Source organism: Arachis ipaensis, chromosome B05 (assembly GCF_000816755.2).
Source record: "Arachis ipaensis cultivar K30076 chromosome B05, Araip1.1, whole genome shotgun sequence".
NCBI classification, from domain to species: Eukaryota; Viridiplantae; Streptophyta; class Magnoliopsida; order Fabales; family Fabaceae; genus Arachis; species Arachis ipaensis.
Window position 1 is genome coordinate 139,325,058 of NC_029789.2, and position 17,328 is coordinate 139,342,385.

The following is a 17,328-nucleotide window of genomic DNA, read 5'->3' on the forward strand; positions in this document are numbered from 1 at the left end:
GAACAAATTATCATAATAATAATAATAATAATAATAATAATAATAATAATAATAATAATAATAATAATAATAATATGTTACCATATCAATAAGTTTCAACAAAAGTAACAATACCCCTGCCATATTAATGATAACTCTTCCAGAAAAGTAAATACTAGTCCTAAATCCAAAATACACCCATGCTAAAGGACAGTGAATGCTATCATTGTTATATTGTATCCAAATATATAAGCAGCCTACTACTATAAATTCAGGCCACATTACAAAAAAGTATGATTCACAAAAAGATTCACAGTATCATCCAAAATAGGCTGCACAGATCAAATACATCTTCATTTCTTCTTTTTCGGTGGCTTGAAGCCAGGTGTTGGGACAAATTTCAAGAAGTTGGCCAGTCTGAAAGATGTGGCTGAACTTGCTCCTTGTAATGGATCCATAGTGACCGATCCTGATGGTGGTGGTGAGGACCTCCTTCTGGTCTGCAATTTGGATGGCCTCGCAGGTAGATCCTGTATCATTTAAATAGGATATAAATTTAGTTGAATGTGCACAACAATATTAATATGGTTTGTAAAACTAAATGCAACTATCTGTTGATTATGTTGTGACTGTTGTGCATCTGAGTAGTTTGGTTGGGAGAGGTCGATCTCAACCACCTGGGCATCAACCAGTGTAGGTGCCTGAGCAGGTGCTTCTGGAGGAGCATGAGTAGGTGCAGCTGGAGGAGCTTGAGTAGGTGCATGAACAGCATTTCCTTGTGCATTGGATTTTGTCTTATCAGCAGCGATAGCTGCAGCTGCAGCAGCAAGAGCTTGAGCAACATCAGCTGCTCTCTTTTTTGGACAACCCCTCTTTGTATGTCCCTTCTGTAGGGAGTATCTGCAAGTAAAGGATTTAAGTTGTCTCTTTAGAGTCCCAGTCATCTTAAATTTCTTGCTTCCTCCATTACCTTCATCTGCATCCTTTCTCCTTTTCTTTGTAAGTGGTCCGATCTTCTTCTTATTCTTTGGAGCTTATGGCCTATTCTGCTCAGATTCCTCCCAAAGAGATTGTCCAAAAAATGGATTTATATAATGTGCATACGTGTCTCTATATGCGTCCATGGTGAGCCACTTATGACAGAAATCTTCAGGTTTCTTATTCACTCTTGTAAGAGCCGCACACGCATGCACACAGGGCATTCTTGAAGTAATTAACAAAGTAATGTGTTATTAAAGTATTCAATTATTCGCAAATAAAAAGGATCTAAAGGCTAGTTAATTACGTATTAACATCCAAAATTGACATGTGCACAGTCGCTTGCCCAAATCCACTACCATGTTAGTTGGATGACCATGCACTTCAAACTTCTCATACTCATCATCTCTAGTCCAGATTGGCATCCAACTTTTAGACTCCTTCCTGATCTTGTCCAACCTACTTTGAACCACTGGTGGTAGCTTCCCCACATGGTTGGCTAGCTTAACTTTCTTTTTAGCGATTGTTCTCATGACAAACATTCTGACCTCCTCAAGTAGCATGATGATTGGCTTGGCCCTTGCTTCTTTAATTCTTGCATTAAAGGTCTCACATGCGTTATTGCAGATATTATCAAGTTTAGGAGCATGACTAAATGCAGACTTTGTCCAGGAGTCCCTAGGCCACTTATTCAAGTAATTCTTTGGGCTTTGGATTTGCTTTAGGCTTTGACACAGAATTCGGGTTGGGCTTGGGCTTGGAGGTATTCTTTAGGTTTTTCTTGGCCTTGGAGGAGGATGTAGTATTGGATTTCGAATTTGGGTTGGCCTTTGAATTGTGTTTAGTTTTTGGGGTAACTGGAGGAGTCTTGCTAAGAGGCTTTGCAGTAGTAGCTTGGCTAGGATTAGATTTGGATGTGGTAGTGGGATTTTTTTTTGGGTTTTGGTTATTAGCACCAGGATCTGTTGGTTCTGTGCTCTTGGGTGGTGAGTGATAAACCCCATTTGTAGGGTTTATTTTGTGTTTAATTTAGGAGATTTTATGATCTTTTACCCATATTTATTCAATAAAATAGCATGATTTCATGATTGTCTCTCAATTTGTGCTTAAGTGTGAAAACATGCTTTCTAGGTCCTTAATTAGCTAAATTTAATTCACCTTTGATTCCACTAGATGCCTTGATTTGTTTGTTAAGTGATTTCAGGTTGAAAAGGCTAGGAATAGATCAAGGGAGTGAAGAGAAAATCATGCAAAATGGAGAACACATGGAAAAAGCCAAAGAATTGAGAAACATCATCCACGCGCACGGTACGCGCACTGTACGCGTACGCGCCGGTCTCCGCACGTGATTTTCTTAAATAAAAAACGTGCCCAGCGATTTTTGAGAGCTGTGGGGCCCAATTTACAACCAACTTTGGCGCCAAAATGCATAAAAGGACCAAGGATTGAAGGGGAATCAGGATTCACTCATTTTTTACTCATTCACACACATTAGGATTAGTTTTAGTTAGTTTTAGAGAGAGAATCTCTCACTTCTCTCTAGGATTAGAATTAGGTTTTAGATCTAGATCTACTTCTTCTCCTCTTCTAATTTTCCTTTTTCTTCCCTAATTGCTCTCTTGTAGTTGTAGAATTCTTCTTCTCTTGTAATTTCTTTGTATTGTTAGTTGTAGTTTATGAACTTTCTTTTGTAGATCTACATTTCTCCTTCAATGCAATTTGTAAGTTCTTTGTTGTTTCATAATTGTTTTGCCTTTCTATTGTTAATCTCTTGCTTTTGTAGTTGTAGATTCCTTTAATTCTTGCAATTAATAATGTTTACCTTTAATGCCTTCTATGTGTTTGTTGAAATGCCTCTTCTAGATATGAGTTAGATTTTGTTTCTCTTGGCCTAGGTAGAGTAATTAGTAACGCTTGAGTTATCTAATTCCTTTGTTGATTGATAATTAGAAGTTGCTAATTGATTTGGATACCACTAAAGCTAGTCTTTCCCTTGGGAGTTGGCTAGGACTTGTGGAATTAAGTTAATTCATCCACTTGACTTTTCTCCATGATTAGAGATTAACTAAGTGGTAGCAATGGACAATTTTGGTCACAATTGAGGAGGATAACTAGGATAGGACTTCTAGTTCTCATATCTTGCTAAGAGCTTTATTAGTTGTTAGTTTATTTTCTTTGCCATTTATATTTCTTGCCTATTATCCCCAAAACCCCAAAATACATCTCATAACCAATAACAAGGACACTTTATTGTAATTCCTAGGGAGAACAACCCGAGGTTCAATACTTCGGTTTATAAATTTAGGGGTTTGTACTAGTGACAAACAAATTTTTGTATGAAAGGATTATTGTTGGTTTAGAAACTATACTTGCAACGAGAATTCATTTGTGAATTCTAAACCACACAAAAATCCATTCATCAGTGAGGTATTATGCATTGGTTCATTGTTGTTAGAGAATGGAGTCTCATCATCAGCAGGGGCAGTGGGTATATTAGTTTGGTTTGAATCTTTTCTGGTAAGGGTTCATTGTCGGGTTCATCACTAACCACTCTAAGCTCATCATGGTCACCCTCAACATAAACAGCAATTTCATTCCCCTCAACAATTTCTGGTGATGAAACTGCATGTTCAAAGTAAACATCAACCAACCTATCATTCTTTTCAGCCATGAAACTCATCTCTTTCAACTCATCATCAGAATTCAGAGCTCTTAAACCACTGTCTAAACTCCTCCCCGGTACATGCCACCAACATTCTCCTAGCTTATCATATCCTAGTTCTTTATAATAATTTCTCACCCAAAATACATCTAAAGTATCTACATCAATGTCACCAACGCATGCCTTCTTATCAGGAGAATATATAGTCATTCCTTTTTCATCTTTCTGAAACTTTTCCCTATGGTGGAACATAATATCTAACTGCACATCCATCTGCATGATTCAAACAAATTTATTTTCATCACTAGTTCCACACAATGATCACTTTAAGATAGTTTTCATCAACTACATTCATACATGACAGAGAGATATATCAAAATAAAATACAGTTATCCACTATCGGAACAGAGCATGAAGACAAACCCCTAAAAACAATGCCACACAACATCGAAATAAAACCCTAGCACAAAATCAACTACAAACCTTACACTACAAGAAAAACACCCATTCAGGTACACTTGAAAAGTGTAGCCAAAAGTGAAAAAAAATGATGCCTTAGGCTACGGCTACGCTTTTTGGGCTACGGCTACGCTTTTTGAGGTGATTCCTATTCGACCGTTGCCTATTCTCAAAGGCTACGCTTTTCTCCACCAAGGACTACGCTTTTGGCGTTTGGGAATAGGCTACGCTTTTCAAGTGATGCTGTCCAGGATCAAAGGCTACGCTTTTCAGCTTTCATTTTTCCAGAATAGGCTACGCTTTTCAACACTACTACATCACTTGTAAAGCGTAGCCACATTGTATACCATAGCTACTTTTTATAAGCGTAGCCTTAGATCCATCTTTTTTTTTATATACTATAGCTACTGTATATAAGTGTAGCCTTAGGTCCCTCATTGTTTTTTTTTATTTTCTATATATATATATTCTAATAATTTTTTTTCTAAAACCTAATATTTAGTAATATGATTATATAATCCTATTTTTTTTAATTAAATTAGTCAAAAATTATAAAATAAAAATAAATACATAATAATACCATACAATATTCTTTAAATAATAAAAATTATCCTTTAACAAAATATATTTATAATGAACTAAAAATATTGGGATGATCATAAATGAGTATTCATACATCTCACACTAAATTAAACATACCCATATCAAAATATACATTAGACCACTTAGAATTTACTACTAATAAACTATAAAAAACCAAAATATTGTATCCTACATAAGTATCTTCTAATAAAAATTATTAACCTTCTGATAGAAGAGAAAAAAATCTTGTTCTTTAAATATCTTGTTCAACGGAAGATCGTATTTGGGAGATTTCTGGTTCTTCATCTGCCTCAAATCCCACATACCTGGGAATTCCATTTCATCGTCTTTGGAAATGATATTTTAGAAATAGTAGCAGGCAAATCTTCAGACAGAACCTAACAAGAGTATAATTAATAATCAGCAATGACATTTTCTTACAAAGTGTAATAAAGTAATAAACACAAATAAATCATAGATGAATACATGAGCCAGTGGTATGAACATATCCTTGTGTATATCTCAAGGGAATTAGCCTGAAATTTTCCTTTTTAGAGTTTTTTAGTCCTCGCTCATTCTATGAATAAGGATACTTCTTTATAAACCTTATACAAATCTAATGCTCCCCCTAACATCAAGTCTTTTATTTAAACTGCAGTACACAATTGTATTAATTATAACACTTAACAATAAAGACAAGTTCCCTAATAAACTACACAAGATTATTTCCCCTCACATATGTGTAATGTCTAGTGCTTACTCAGAAATTGTATGACACTTGTTCTTCCCTTGTTCTGATGCATTTCCTTATGTAAATGAGGAAACACATTTTTTGGTATTTTATGTTGTGTGTCCTGGCTCTGTGGTCCGGATCTTAAGGGTTGAATTTCTTGGGCATTTTGCTTCAATTTGTTTGAAAAGTTCAGTTGACTCTAAATCATTTTGAAATTATTTTGTTAAATGTGTTACTATATGGAATTATATATGTGGTCTAGAATCAAAGCTACCTGTAGGTTTAAGGAAAAAGCCACATAAATATTTGATATATTATATTAACCATGGAACTTGCATCCTCGGGAAAAAAAAAACATTAAACAAACATAGACGGCAAGATTTTTTAAGGACAATGAATAGAAAAACCTCTAAAGAATATCTTGAAAGCTTCACACGAGCATAAACATATTCTGTTTTTTCTGCAATGTCAAGAAGCAAAAGTAGCATATTAGCAGGAAAACTGACTGGAAATTTAAATTGGGAGAGAAAGCATAATCTAATAGCATAAAGTTTCCTTTCCATAAAAGCAGCAAATGATGATGCATCAAGCCAATTAATTTTTCTGCATTATGAACTAGTGGCTATGCAAATGTATCGTCACGAAACCACTTATCACAAAGCGTGAATTACCATAAGTCTATTTTTTGCCTTGTGCTGAAATTCTATCCCGTTTTTTGGAAGAATGGGGGCAACAAGAATCAAACAAGAATCTAAAAATATTTATAAAATATATTACCCAACTACACCCAGGTCTGCATGTTACAACTAAAAAAGAAACCAAAACAAAACAAAACAGCATAAATTCTCACCAGAAGTGTTACTGGTAAAGAGCACATTTACAGATTGCTGAAGTTCCACCCACCTGGCTAAAACCATCGAGGGATCCTTCTTGTTTAGATGGGCATCCCCTAATCTTATGTTAGACTGGAGAATCTTACTCAACAAAACAGTATGAGCATGCTCTGATACCTACAAACACAATTGCCCAAGTCCAAGTCAATAAGGTGAATGTAGAATAAAAAAGATAGTCAAGTATTCACAAAACAATGAAAGGACTAAAAAGGAGTAGTTATACTTTGAATGCCAGCAATTTACAAGCCTTATCCCATTAAATGAGATTAACTAAATTGAAAGGGTAAGTGTGTTCTTGTGATAAACCAAGAAAGAAACTGGATTTGCATTTCATCCTTATATCCTCCCTTCACATTACCTTTACATCCTACTGGCTTGCTTTCCTAAGAATGGCCCGCATGAGTCATGATAGAATTTTCTAACAAAAATCCTTCATTTTCCAATCTATATATATCTGCTAACAATTTCATAAGTACATTTTTCCTACATTTATATCCCACAACAATTTCAAATTCAGAGTACTTCCCTAAACCTATACCTTGTATTGACAAACTTTGGAAATATTCCACACTCCATAGTAGAAGCAAGAACATGGAGTACAAACAAAGAAGATAGAGAAATAGTACAACTCGTTAACAGTCTTTATTTATTATTCACACTTACCATATCACCTCCTTTAGTGGGAGGGCGAAATTTGATTGGTGGAACAAAAATATTCTCAAGAAAGAACATTGAGTGACCTGCTTTCTTTCCATATCCCTGACCTTGAATATCATTAATATAGGAACAGAGTCGAACCTCATTTTTTCACAAAAGTTCTAACATCATTTTAACCTGTAATTTGAATAGAATTAATATATGATTCTAAATTTTCCAACAGCATGTGAAACTTTTCAGTGTCCGGCTGACACTTTACATTGAGGTTAATTCAATATTTGGAAGAAACTAACTTGATATAGAAAGGACCAGAAAATCGATTTTGCTCAGCAAGCTTGTAAGACAACTTGTACCTTTTTGAATCACTTTTCTTGGTCCCAGCAGAGTTGATATCCTCTTCATATGTTGTATCCCTATCATCGGTTATAGTCTCACTTGCCAAACCTGCTGGTACTTAGTTTCCAATGAGAGAATAACACTAATAACAACTACAAACCCTAACAAAGCAAGATGCAAAAAAATAAAGCAAAATGCAAAATAAAAAAGCAAACTCTAACATAGTAAGAAGCAGAAATTACACAAGATTGTAAAACCCCAAATATCAGAACAACAAATCCTCAAAAAAAAATTACAAAACCAGATAAACTAGGCTGCAAAAAAAATTGGAAGTTGCTACTGTTTCTCTATTAATGGTGGCATGAGAATGTCAAGATAAACCAGGCTGCAAAACAAGGAAAGAAGAGAAAATAGACAAGATGTATATTAAATCACAGTGCACAAACCCTAAAATACCACACATCTTCATCAACAACAGCATGCATGTTATCAAATTACAGTTCACAAACCCATATTTCACAGATTAAAACTCCCAAATTAAAACCCCTAAAATCGGAACCCTAAGTCTCTGAAATTTCAGAACCAAATAGAAATCAATACATACCTATTCAATGACGTGAGCACGGAGAAGACGATGATGAAAAGCACGGAGATGACGATGGTGAGAGCGGCGCAGCGACGATGATGAGGGCAGCGCAGCGACGATCAGTGCAAGATGGCGAAGAGGAGCGACGGTCAGTAGTGCAGCAATGTGGACAGTGGTGAGTGCGGGTGAGTGGTGAGTGGTGGGCGATGACGGTCAATGGCGAGACTGAGAGGGTTTCTTCTTGTAGTGAGAGGGTCAGTGGCGAGAGCGAGAGTGAGAGGGTCAATGCCGAGAGCGAAGAGAGTGAGTGGGGGGCAACGATGGTGAGCAGGGCTTTCAGGAAAAAGTGAGACTGATGGTGAGCAGGGCAACAATGGCCAGGGCTTCTACTTCGCGATGAAGGTGATGAAGGTGATGAGTGAGCTTTCAGGAAAAAGTGAGACTGAGGGTTGACGAAAGGGGACGAAGGTGATTGAGTGACATTTGGAGGGAATTGAATCACAAAAATTTTACTAAGTGTGATGAGCTTGCTTTCAGGAAAAAGAGGAAAAAATTTCACTAAGTGTCAAATTTTTTACTCTAGATACATTAGGCATCGCTTTTAAAATGCACCCAAAATTTAACAAATAGGCTACCCTCTAAAAGCGTCCTCTTTGATATGAAAAGTGAACCTATAGATATTAACCTATGACTACGCTTTATAAGTGATTTCTATCATACCTAAGGCTACACTTTTTAAATGATGTTGTAATTGTGTATTCTTTTCTCTTATAAAAAGGCAACACGGAGAAAAGCGTAGCCTATTCATAGAATAGGCTACGCTTTTCAAATGTAGCTTAAAGAAAGTGTGGCTGAATGGGTATTTTTCTTGTAGTGTTAGGGAATAACAATATACAAAGTAATAAACCATGATCAACAACCATCAAAGCATTCCCTAAAATTTGAAAAAATAAAATTTTAATCTCTTTACTAACCTCGGTGAGGAACATAAGCTCCTTGTAGCGGCAAAATAACTCTTCAGACAACCTCACAGTGTTCACTCGTGTTCCAACAGTCTCCAGAAATCCTATTGCAGTAACCCATTCCTATTTTGAGTCACTCATGGAAGAGAAACGTTTTTCCACTGCGTCACTCATGGAGGAGTTGAAGACAAAAAGTGGAGACAAAAGAGGGATATGCAAACGTTTTATTTTCCATTACATACAAACGACGTCGTTCAAAGGGGTTTTTTAGCGCCAAATCATAAACGACACCGTTTCATAGTCTCCAGAGTGGCAACATTTGGCCACGTCACTAACGGCGTCAGTGCTCCGGTGACGGAAAATAGGACAAGGACTAACGTGGTTCACTTTTTTGAATATGGGGACTAATTTAGTGCAATCGGGATCTGGAGGACTAAATCAGTGCAACTCGCCAATCTCAGGGACTAAAATAGGACTTAACTCTCTCAAGTTCTTATTTTTTTTTATAGAGTATCAAGTTTATAAATCATAACATTTTTTCAGTGTCACATTTCAAGAGCATTTTTAACAAAATAAAGAATTTTTTGCAAAAATTTTGGATCAGAAATGAAATTTGTGATAAAGGATTGTAAAGCTTTTGGCTTAGAAGATACAGACTTAGATATTATAGCCATAAAATGTATATTGTAGTATTAGTATTTGTGTGATTGAAAGGTAAGTTGATTTTTATTCCTGAGATAGGAATAGAAGTTGATGAATGATGAGAATATTGAAAAGGTATAAAAGTATTTGAATGAGATTGAACGTGTGAAGTTTGATATGATGGTTCAGTATTAGTAGAGGGAATAGGCTGTGCAGTGTTAGACTCGTTTGGAGATAGGTGTAACACTACAAGAATATGACCGATTAGCTACCACAAAAAGAGTCGTAAAATCATCGCTAATTTGACGCAAAATATAATTTGTGACAGATTAGCTACTGCTTAACAACTAATGCTTTCCTTACTAACTACAAGTCACAGATCAGTGAGGCAAACACAATAGTCGCTAATTCATCGAAAAGTTTTTTAGCAACCGAATAGATAGTTGCAAATCCACCACTAAAGTAAAAGCTAATTCCATATAAGAAATAGTCATGACAGATGAGAAAAATAAAGAACATTCTTTAGTTAATAATTCTTGAGATATAGCATCAATGTGTTCATCCACTGTGAGAACATGTCCCACTGTAGCTAAAGAATCCACCACATTCTAGATTTGTTTGAAATAATTTGTAGTTGATTGGACAGTTTTCTTGATGGATTTCAGCTTGGATTTGAGTTGCTTGATGTGAATCTTGGTAGTTTGAGCAAAAAAATTTTGAACTTTCTGCCATACTTGATATGAGAATTTGCAGTCTAGCATCTGGTTCTTGATTGAGGTTTCCATTGATGACAACAACCATGTCATTAAAAAATTATTCTTGATTTTCTACCCTTTATACATTGATGATTCTGTATTTGATTATCTTTCAGCTTCAATACTAAACTTTGGAGGGACCTTTTCTTGAATTAGGTGATCTTCTAGAGAGTTTACACCAATAATATATATGAAGTGCCAATTATTGCCATGTGCAATAAGAATTTATGTCCAGCTTATCAAAAATTGGTATGGAATGAAAAATTTTGTTGGCTGTGATTGTAGTGGGGATGGAAATTATTTCTAGAGTAAAGTATCGTTTTTATCCCCAACATTTGGGGTAAGTCCTAAAGTTGTCTCTAACGTTTAAATCATCCTATTTATGTTCCCAACATTTAAAAATTAATTTAATATTATCTTACTGTCATCTATACTAATAGAACACTAATGGAATTGCCTACGTGGACGTTATTGTCCACTGTGGAAAACCATTCCCCAGTGACCGTTAGTGAAAATTGAATAAAAATAAATTTTAATTAAAATAGTGTTGAAAACCCTAATTTATAAAATTTCCTCTCATTTTGTAATTTCATCTTCTCACCATCACCTTTTCTCTTGCTTTTGTTGCTTATTCCATGGCTTCGTAGGGCTCCCAAGCGACGCGTAGCAGTAGTGTTTTGGGTCGAAACAGCAGCCAAGCCCGTCAATGGAGAACAACTTGTTATTATAGGGAGAGGCCAGTGTTTGCGACTTCGTGGTAGAAAATCCTAGATGGAGGTTCTGGGGCTGTGTTAACTATGAGGTAAGTAGAAAATGTAGTTTTTGTGATGATAGTTATAACTTGTTAATATTTGTTTATCTGATTGGATTTTTTCTTTTGTTTTTGGCCTAGATTGGAGAAGAGTGTGGGTATTTTGTGTAAACAGAGTTAGAAGAAGAGCCACAAGTTGTAAGATTGAAAAGAAAAGTCACAATCTTAAAGGGTAAATTGACAACAATAGAAAGGATGTTTATATTAGCAATAACAGTTAGTCTGGTTGGATGAACATCTGCTATAATATTTCTATGTGAAAAGATTACATTGACAAGAAATGGAAGGTTTTCTTTGTAATGAGGTTGGATAATATAGGAACTAGTACGATGTGGTTATAATATATTATCTGTATTTTGGGTTGTAGTTGTAGGAATTAGCTTGGATCAAGTGTAGTCTCTGGATTGAATGATTGTGAATGAAATTCATTGTTAACAACCATCATGTCTTCAATTTATATTATCATGGTACATTAGTATAATAACTATTTGCAAATGTAATTAACTGAAATAGTGATCATGAAATTGCATAAATCATTAGCTTGAATATTAGGCCTAATGTTACAATAATTCACAACTTAACAAACATAGATAAAATAATTTGAGTTTAATAACTCGAAAAATAAATCAACTAAGATCTTAAACATACATTGTTTTTAAAATAGCAGCATCACAAAAAAAGTTTTAATTAAAAAATATAATTTGTTACTATCACAAAAAGCAAAATGCATCAACAAACATAGTTTGTTACCATCCATGCTCTCGGAGGAGTTTTAGCCATGAACTTGAGCTGGAATAGGGTGACACTCTTGACTGGGCTTGGCAGCACCCTTGACATAGTTGGAGTTGGTGCAGAAGTAGTCTTAGAATGGTTTACTTTAGCCCTTTTTGAAGTAGTTTGTGATTGCTAGGTACTGACAGCTGGCTTCTTCTTTGGGTATGAAGTTGATCTTTTGTTATTCCCCTTTCGCTTCCTACTGCCTTGCTCAGATCCCTCACTAGAAGCAGTTTTGGCAGAGAGTCTTGAACTTGTTGTGACACCTCTCCGTGATCTCCCCTTTGAAGTTGAAGCATCCAGTCCAATCATGGGCCTACACACCATGAAACTCTTCTTACAGCATCCAAGCAGACATAGATCCTCTCAAACTTGGGTCTTAAATCTACCCCTAGCATTAGTCTTTCAGATGCAAACACAGGTGGCCTCTGGACTTGCAAATGCACTGATGACCCCGAATTTGTCTTAAACAACTCATGACAATAATCATACAATTTTCTATATTGCTCTATGTAGGTCCCTGCAACTCATCGAGAGCAAATTGCCTCACTCTAGCAGCCTTAGATTTGGACAGCTCCACATTCCACTTAGTATATGCTTTCATCATCAGTGTAGTTAATTTAATTTTTAGGTTCTCAGCAATTTCTTTCAAAAAACTTTACTCGGCCATTTTGCATGAATGATTCCAATCTTTAATTGCGTAGAGCAATTGTGCTTGTTGTGGCAACTCTTCAACTGCCAACTTTGTTCAAGCTTCATCTTTTCATAATATGCATACTAATCACAATCCTCCACACATTTTACTTTAATCCTCTTAAGATCCACCTTTGAGAATCACAGACCCCTCCCACTACTGACAGCATATGTAGTGGCACAATCCTTGAACTCCTCTCTAGACACATACAAAGTTCTCACCTCTCATTTGTATCCACTCATGTTATTTAAATTCTTGTGAATCAAATATCTTTTTCTCAACATGTCATCCTCATCATCACTTAATGGAATATCTAGGAAATTCTCACTGTTATAACCTTCATCCTCATCACCAAATTTTTCCACAATTTTTTTTATTCCACGAGTTGGTGCAGCTGGTTGTGAAGATTGAGTTTGGGTCTGAGTAGGTGCAGATTCCTTTTTTTCCTCTCCTATGATGTTCACATCAATTAAACCTTCAGCCCCTCCTTGTCATCATCACTGTCACCAAATTCAAGACTTCTAATATTGTGGTCTGATTCATAACCATCACTTGAATCAGAACTCCATGAACTTTCACTCCCCCTAGGTTCATAGTCATCATCATCAGAGGTCTTACTCTCTTCCTCTTCTTCTTCAGCAGCATCAGTCCCTTTCACTTTCTCACATGGTCATTCACTCATGGACCCAACTTCTTCTATTTCAGTTGGCCTAATAGTTGTATGTCTAGTCCCAAGCCCAACACCATGGCCTTTATACACAACAATTGGGTCAGGCCTAGCTTCATCACCTATTTTTGCAGGACCAGTAATTTGACCCAATTGCACATCTTCTGCATCTTCTTCCATTTCGCTTGTCTTGTGAACAACATAAAGTTCAACTATATCATCCTTCACCCCAATTCTTGCCATATCCATTGTATCCTTGTCATTTTTCAGCATCGTCAATCCTTTCTCTGTCCCAGCATTTATAGATTTATACCACATGGCAGTGATATCCTTATTCACATAGCCCTATCTACTCACTATTTCATATACCTCAATTAAACTCCATTCATCCTCATCACAGTAGTCTACAATGGAAGTCTCCCCACCCAAATACCTAAGAGGCCCTCCTTCAAGCCGAAACTTACTTTGATGATAAATTTTTACACTAAAATGACTAATCTCTTTTACTACTTTTCCTATTACAACTTTCAAACCTCATAAAAAAAAGGTAATAAATGTTTTAAGGAAAAAAGTGTAAATAAAAAATTCTCCTACCATCAAAAACCCCAAACCCTAACAACGACAACATTGCAATCACAAAAATCCTATGTGTAACACCCTCACTATCAAAATGTCACGCTTTCGGCTGCGTCACTCTTATAGTAAGTAGTATTATGACGACTTCATATACTTAATAATAAAATAGGAGCCTTTGACTCAAAACTGTATCGTTGTTTTCTTTGAAAAAACGGAAAAATACTTTTTCATGAAAACAAACCAGCATATACATATATACAAAAGTTCTTACATAAATAGCTTATGAATATAATATACATAAATCATTACAATTCCTATCCCTCTCACAAATTATAATATTGATGGCAAGGGATAAATACATCATAACTAAAATAATAACATTGAATAAACAAACCGCAATAAAACTCTTCGTGAGCCTCGTCATCCGTCTCCTAAAAAGATAAAGCTGTAGGGGGTGAGAACCTAACCACATGGTCTCACCACAGAGTTGTAAAATTTTCATAAGAAGATATTTAAAGAGAAATCTATTTTCAAGTTTAGTGATTATCGTTGTCTTATGAATCTTTTGAAAATCGACGGTTTAACCATCCGAAAATCTAAAACCTCTTTAAAAGAAATCAGTTAATTATCCAGAAATCCAAACTCACTTTTTTTATAAAAGAATCTTAAAAGTTTCCTAACAGTATGAATGACCAACCTGTTCCAAACATAGGTTCATTAAGTCTATGTTGAACCAGCTTGATATTTCATACTTTTCTGAATCTTAATCAGAAACCAACCACGAAATCAACCAATACTATCATCAATTCATCACCAATACTCAATCAACAAAAGTATCACACTAGAACAAACACAGGCAAAATAGACAAGGAAAGCACAGGTATAGATAGCAATTATAGTAAATAGTTCAGATAGCAGTTAATAACAGTTAAGCAATTAGGCAAACCAAAACAAATTCACACTCAAATAAAGCATGCAAATGCATATGATGCATGTCTGTCCTATGGCTAATGAGCTCATCTGTCAGTTATACAGCCAACCCGACATGTCCTGGTAACTAACCATTGGAAAGTCCCTCTGTACGCGCATCCCCAAGCTCAATAATATCCATGAAAAAAATCTCAAACTCATCTATGGGGAGAGACAAAGCCCCAAGCTCAAATTCATATATATATGCATGCCCATGGGAACCCGGAAAATTAAAGTGCCCGGTGACATCTTACGTACAGAGGATCAACAATTTGTCTCAATTTTGTAAGTCTCGTATACTTTTAATTCATTATCATCATCAATTCATATCTCATTTTCACATCCATTCAAAAATCATACTTTAAAATCAATCCTCATCATCCTTCATTCAAATTCAATCATCATCATCCATCCTCCCATTCCGTTCATCAACAATCCCAATTCAAAACATAATTCATTCTTTTCTAAATAAATCAAACTTAAAACATATAATCTTTAAAACCAAATCTCTTTGAATAAACTATTCAAACGAAGCTTTCCTATTTTTATAAAAATTTCGGCAGCATCTCCTCTAAAACTCGGACTCTGCCACCCTTTTCGAGTCCTATCCAAACATTCTTCAAACCCTTCTCAACCATTTCCAAATCTCAATCATTTTCCAAAATTCATCCAGTTCTAATATCAAATTATTTTTAAATCGAACCAATTCCAATAATAAATCTTTTTCAAAATCGAACAAGCTCCAATATTAAATCATTTATAAAATCAAACAAATTCAAAATCAAACCGCTTCCAAAATCAATTCATTTTCATATCTCAAATCATTTCCAAAGCCGGTTTATTTATATTATCAAATTAACTCCAAAACCAAAAAAACCCACTTTTCATCATATTTAACTAAATAACTTTACAAACCAATTTCTCATCAACAACCACACCACTCAAACAATTAGTAATTCAGTCTCGCAAACAACCACATTCACAAGACAAACATAATCACAAAAATATATTTTTCACATCAATATCTATTTATAACAACTTTGTAATATAAAATAAATTTTAGGAAAATCTCCTAGCTTGATTGTCAAAACTCGAAAACTCTAAAACACGTCACAAACTCGTTTTCTCTCGGCCTGCAACGGCGGCAGCCGTAACCTCAGCTCCAAACCACTTTCTCAGCAACCACAATGATTCTAATCGCAACATATAATAACCAAAACTCAATATTATAGCAATTAACACCGTAAAACCTCAACATAAGATAACAAAACAGTGACTAAAAGACTTTTCAAAACGAAAAGCTTACTGCAACTAAGAAGAAACTGAACTAAGTAGCGGCAGAGCGGCTCAACGGCGGCAAAACAGCGACGAAGCACAAATCCTTGAATGGTAGTGGCACGGAACATAGCTCCTCCTCTTCTTCACGGCAACAGCGAGCACAGACGACGGCAGCACGGGCCCTCCTCCATTCCATCAAGTTCTGTTCCTCACGTTTGGCTCTCTCTCTTTCGTATTCGGCGGCGACAGTCCTCCAAATTTAATTATCAAAACTTGATTTAATTAGCTTTAATAAAAAAATTTTAAAATTAAAATCTTTAATAAATAAATAAATTAAAATTGACTCATAATAAGAATTTTCAAAAATTATGCATCTTACACTATGCGTTAACAGATTTACTTGCATGAACTATTACTTGAAACAAAGATCAAACATAAATTGTACATACCTTTTCACTCTGCGCCATTTCAACACTTGTGAAGACCAAGACGAGCAATTCTCTCCTTCGCAGAAAAAATCGAAACTCAAACTACCTTCAATCTGTTGTCTTTCACTGTGATCAAGCTCGAAGAAGAGAGGATAAAAAGTGGTATAGGGTTCAGAGGGTGTGCAAGATGAAGTGTTACGTTTTTTCTTCTCTCATCTGAATGAGAGTGTTTCATATGCTAAAAGAAATAATAGACGCGAAGGGACATACGTGTCAATATACACGTTTGGGGTTAACAGCGTTCATTGTCTATGTAGGCAGTTTTGTTAGTATTTTGTTATTGTAGATGACAGTAGAATAATATTAAATCAATTTTTAAACATTAGAGACATAAATTGGACGATTTAAATGTTAGGAACAATTTTAAGACTTATCTCAAAAGTTGGAGACAAAAATAATACTTTACTTTTATTTCTATAATAGATTAAATTAAGCTCTTGATATCATGTCAAGATTGCAGAATTGAGAGTATGAATGTGTAGAGGCAAAACTTGGGGGAAAAAAAAAGAATTAGAGAGAACTCTAAGTTTATTGGAAAAGAAGTAAACCAACATAATAATGAATGTATAACTCTAGTCTGTGTACAAAGAAGGGAAGAGAAGGTTATATACTAGAGACTAATGATGCTCTAACTAATAAACTGACCTCATTAACTATTCTCTTCCTCAACTAATTCTGTTATAACTACTTTACGCTTATCAAAGGGTATGTATAACAAGAACATAAACTGTAAAATGTTGTATATATCTTATATACATACATATATAATCATTTCGGATAAAGTTGATATAAGCTTATTAATGATGCCGGAATAATAGAATCCGAACTCGGTTTCTGAACTTCTTTT

At 35.2% G+C, this 17,328-nt stretch overlaps 2 long non-coding RNA genes across 2 annotated transcripts; one reads left to right on the forward strand and one right to left on the reverse strand.

Moving 5' to 3' along the window:
* LOC107642138 lies at positions 4,706-5,878 on the reverse strand. The gene is made up of 2 exons (XR_002348048.1): positions 5,801-5,878; positions 4,706-5,058 (listed from the first exon to the last, which is right to left on the reverse strand). It is a non-coding gene; the product is annotated as an uncharacterized LOC107642138 (long non-coding RNA).
* LOC110262611 lies at positions 9,202-16,027 on the forward strand. The gene is made up of 4 exons (XR_002347482.1): positions 9,202-9,316; positions 10,447-10,453; positions 11,929-11,934; positions 16,017-16,027. It is a non-coding gene; the product is annotated as an uncharacterized LOC110262611 (long non-coding RNA).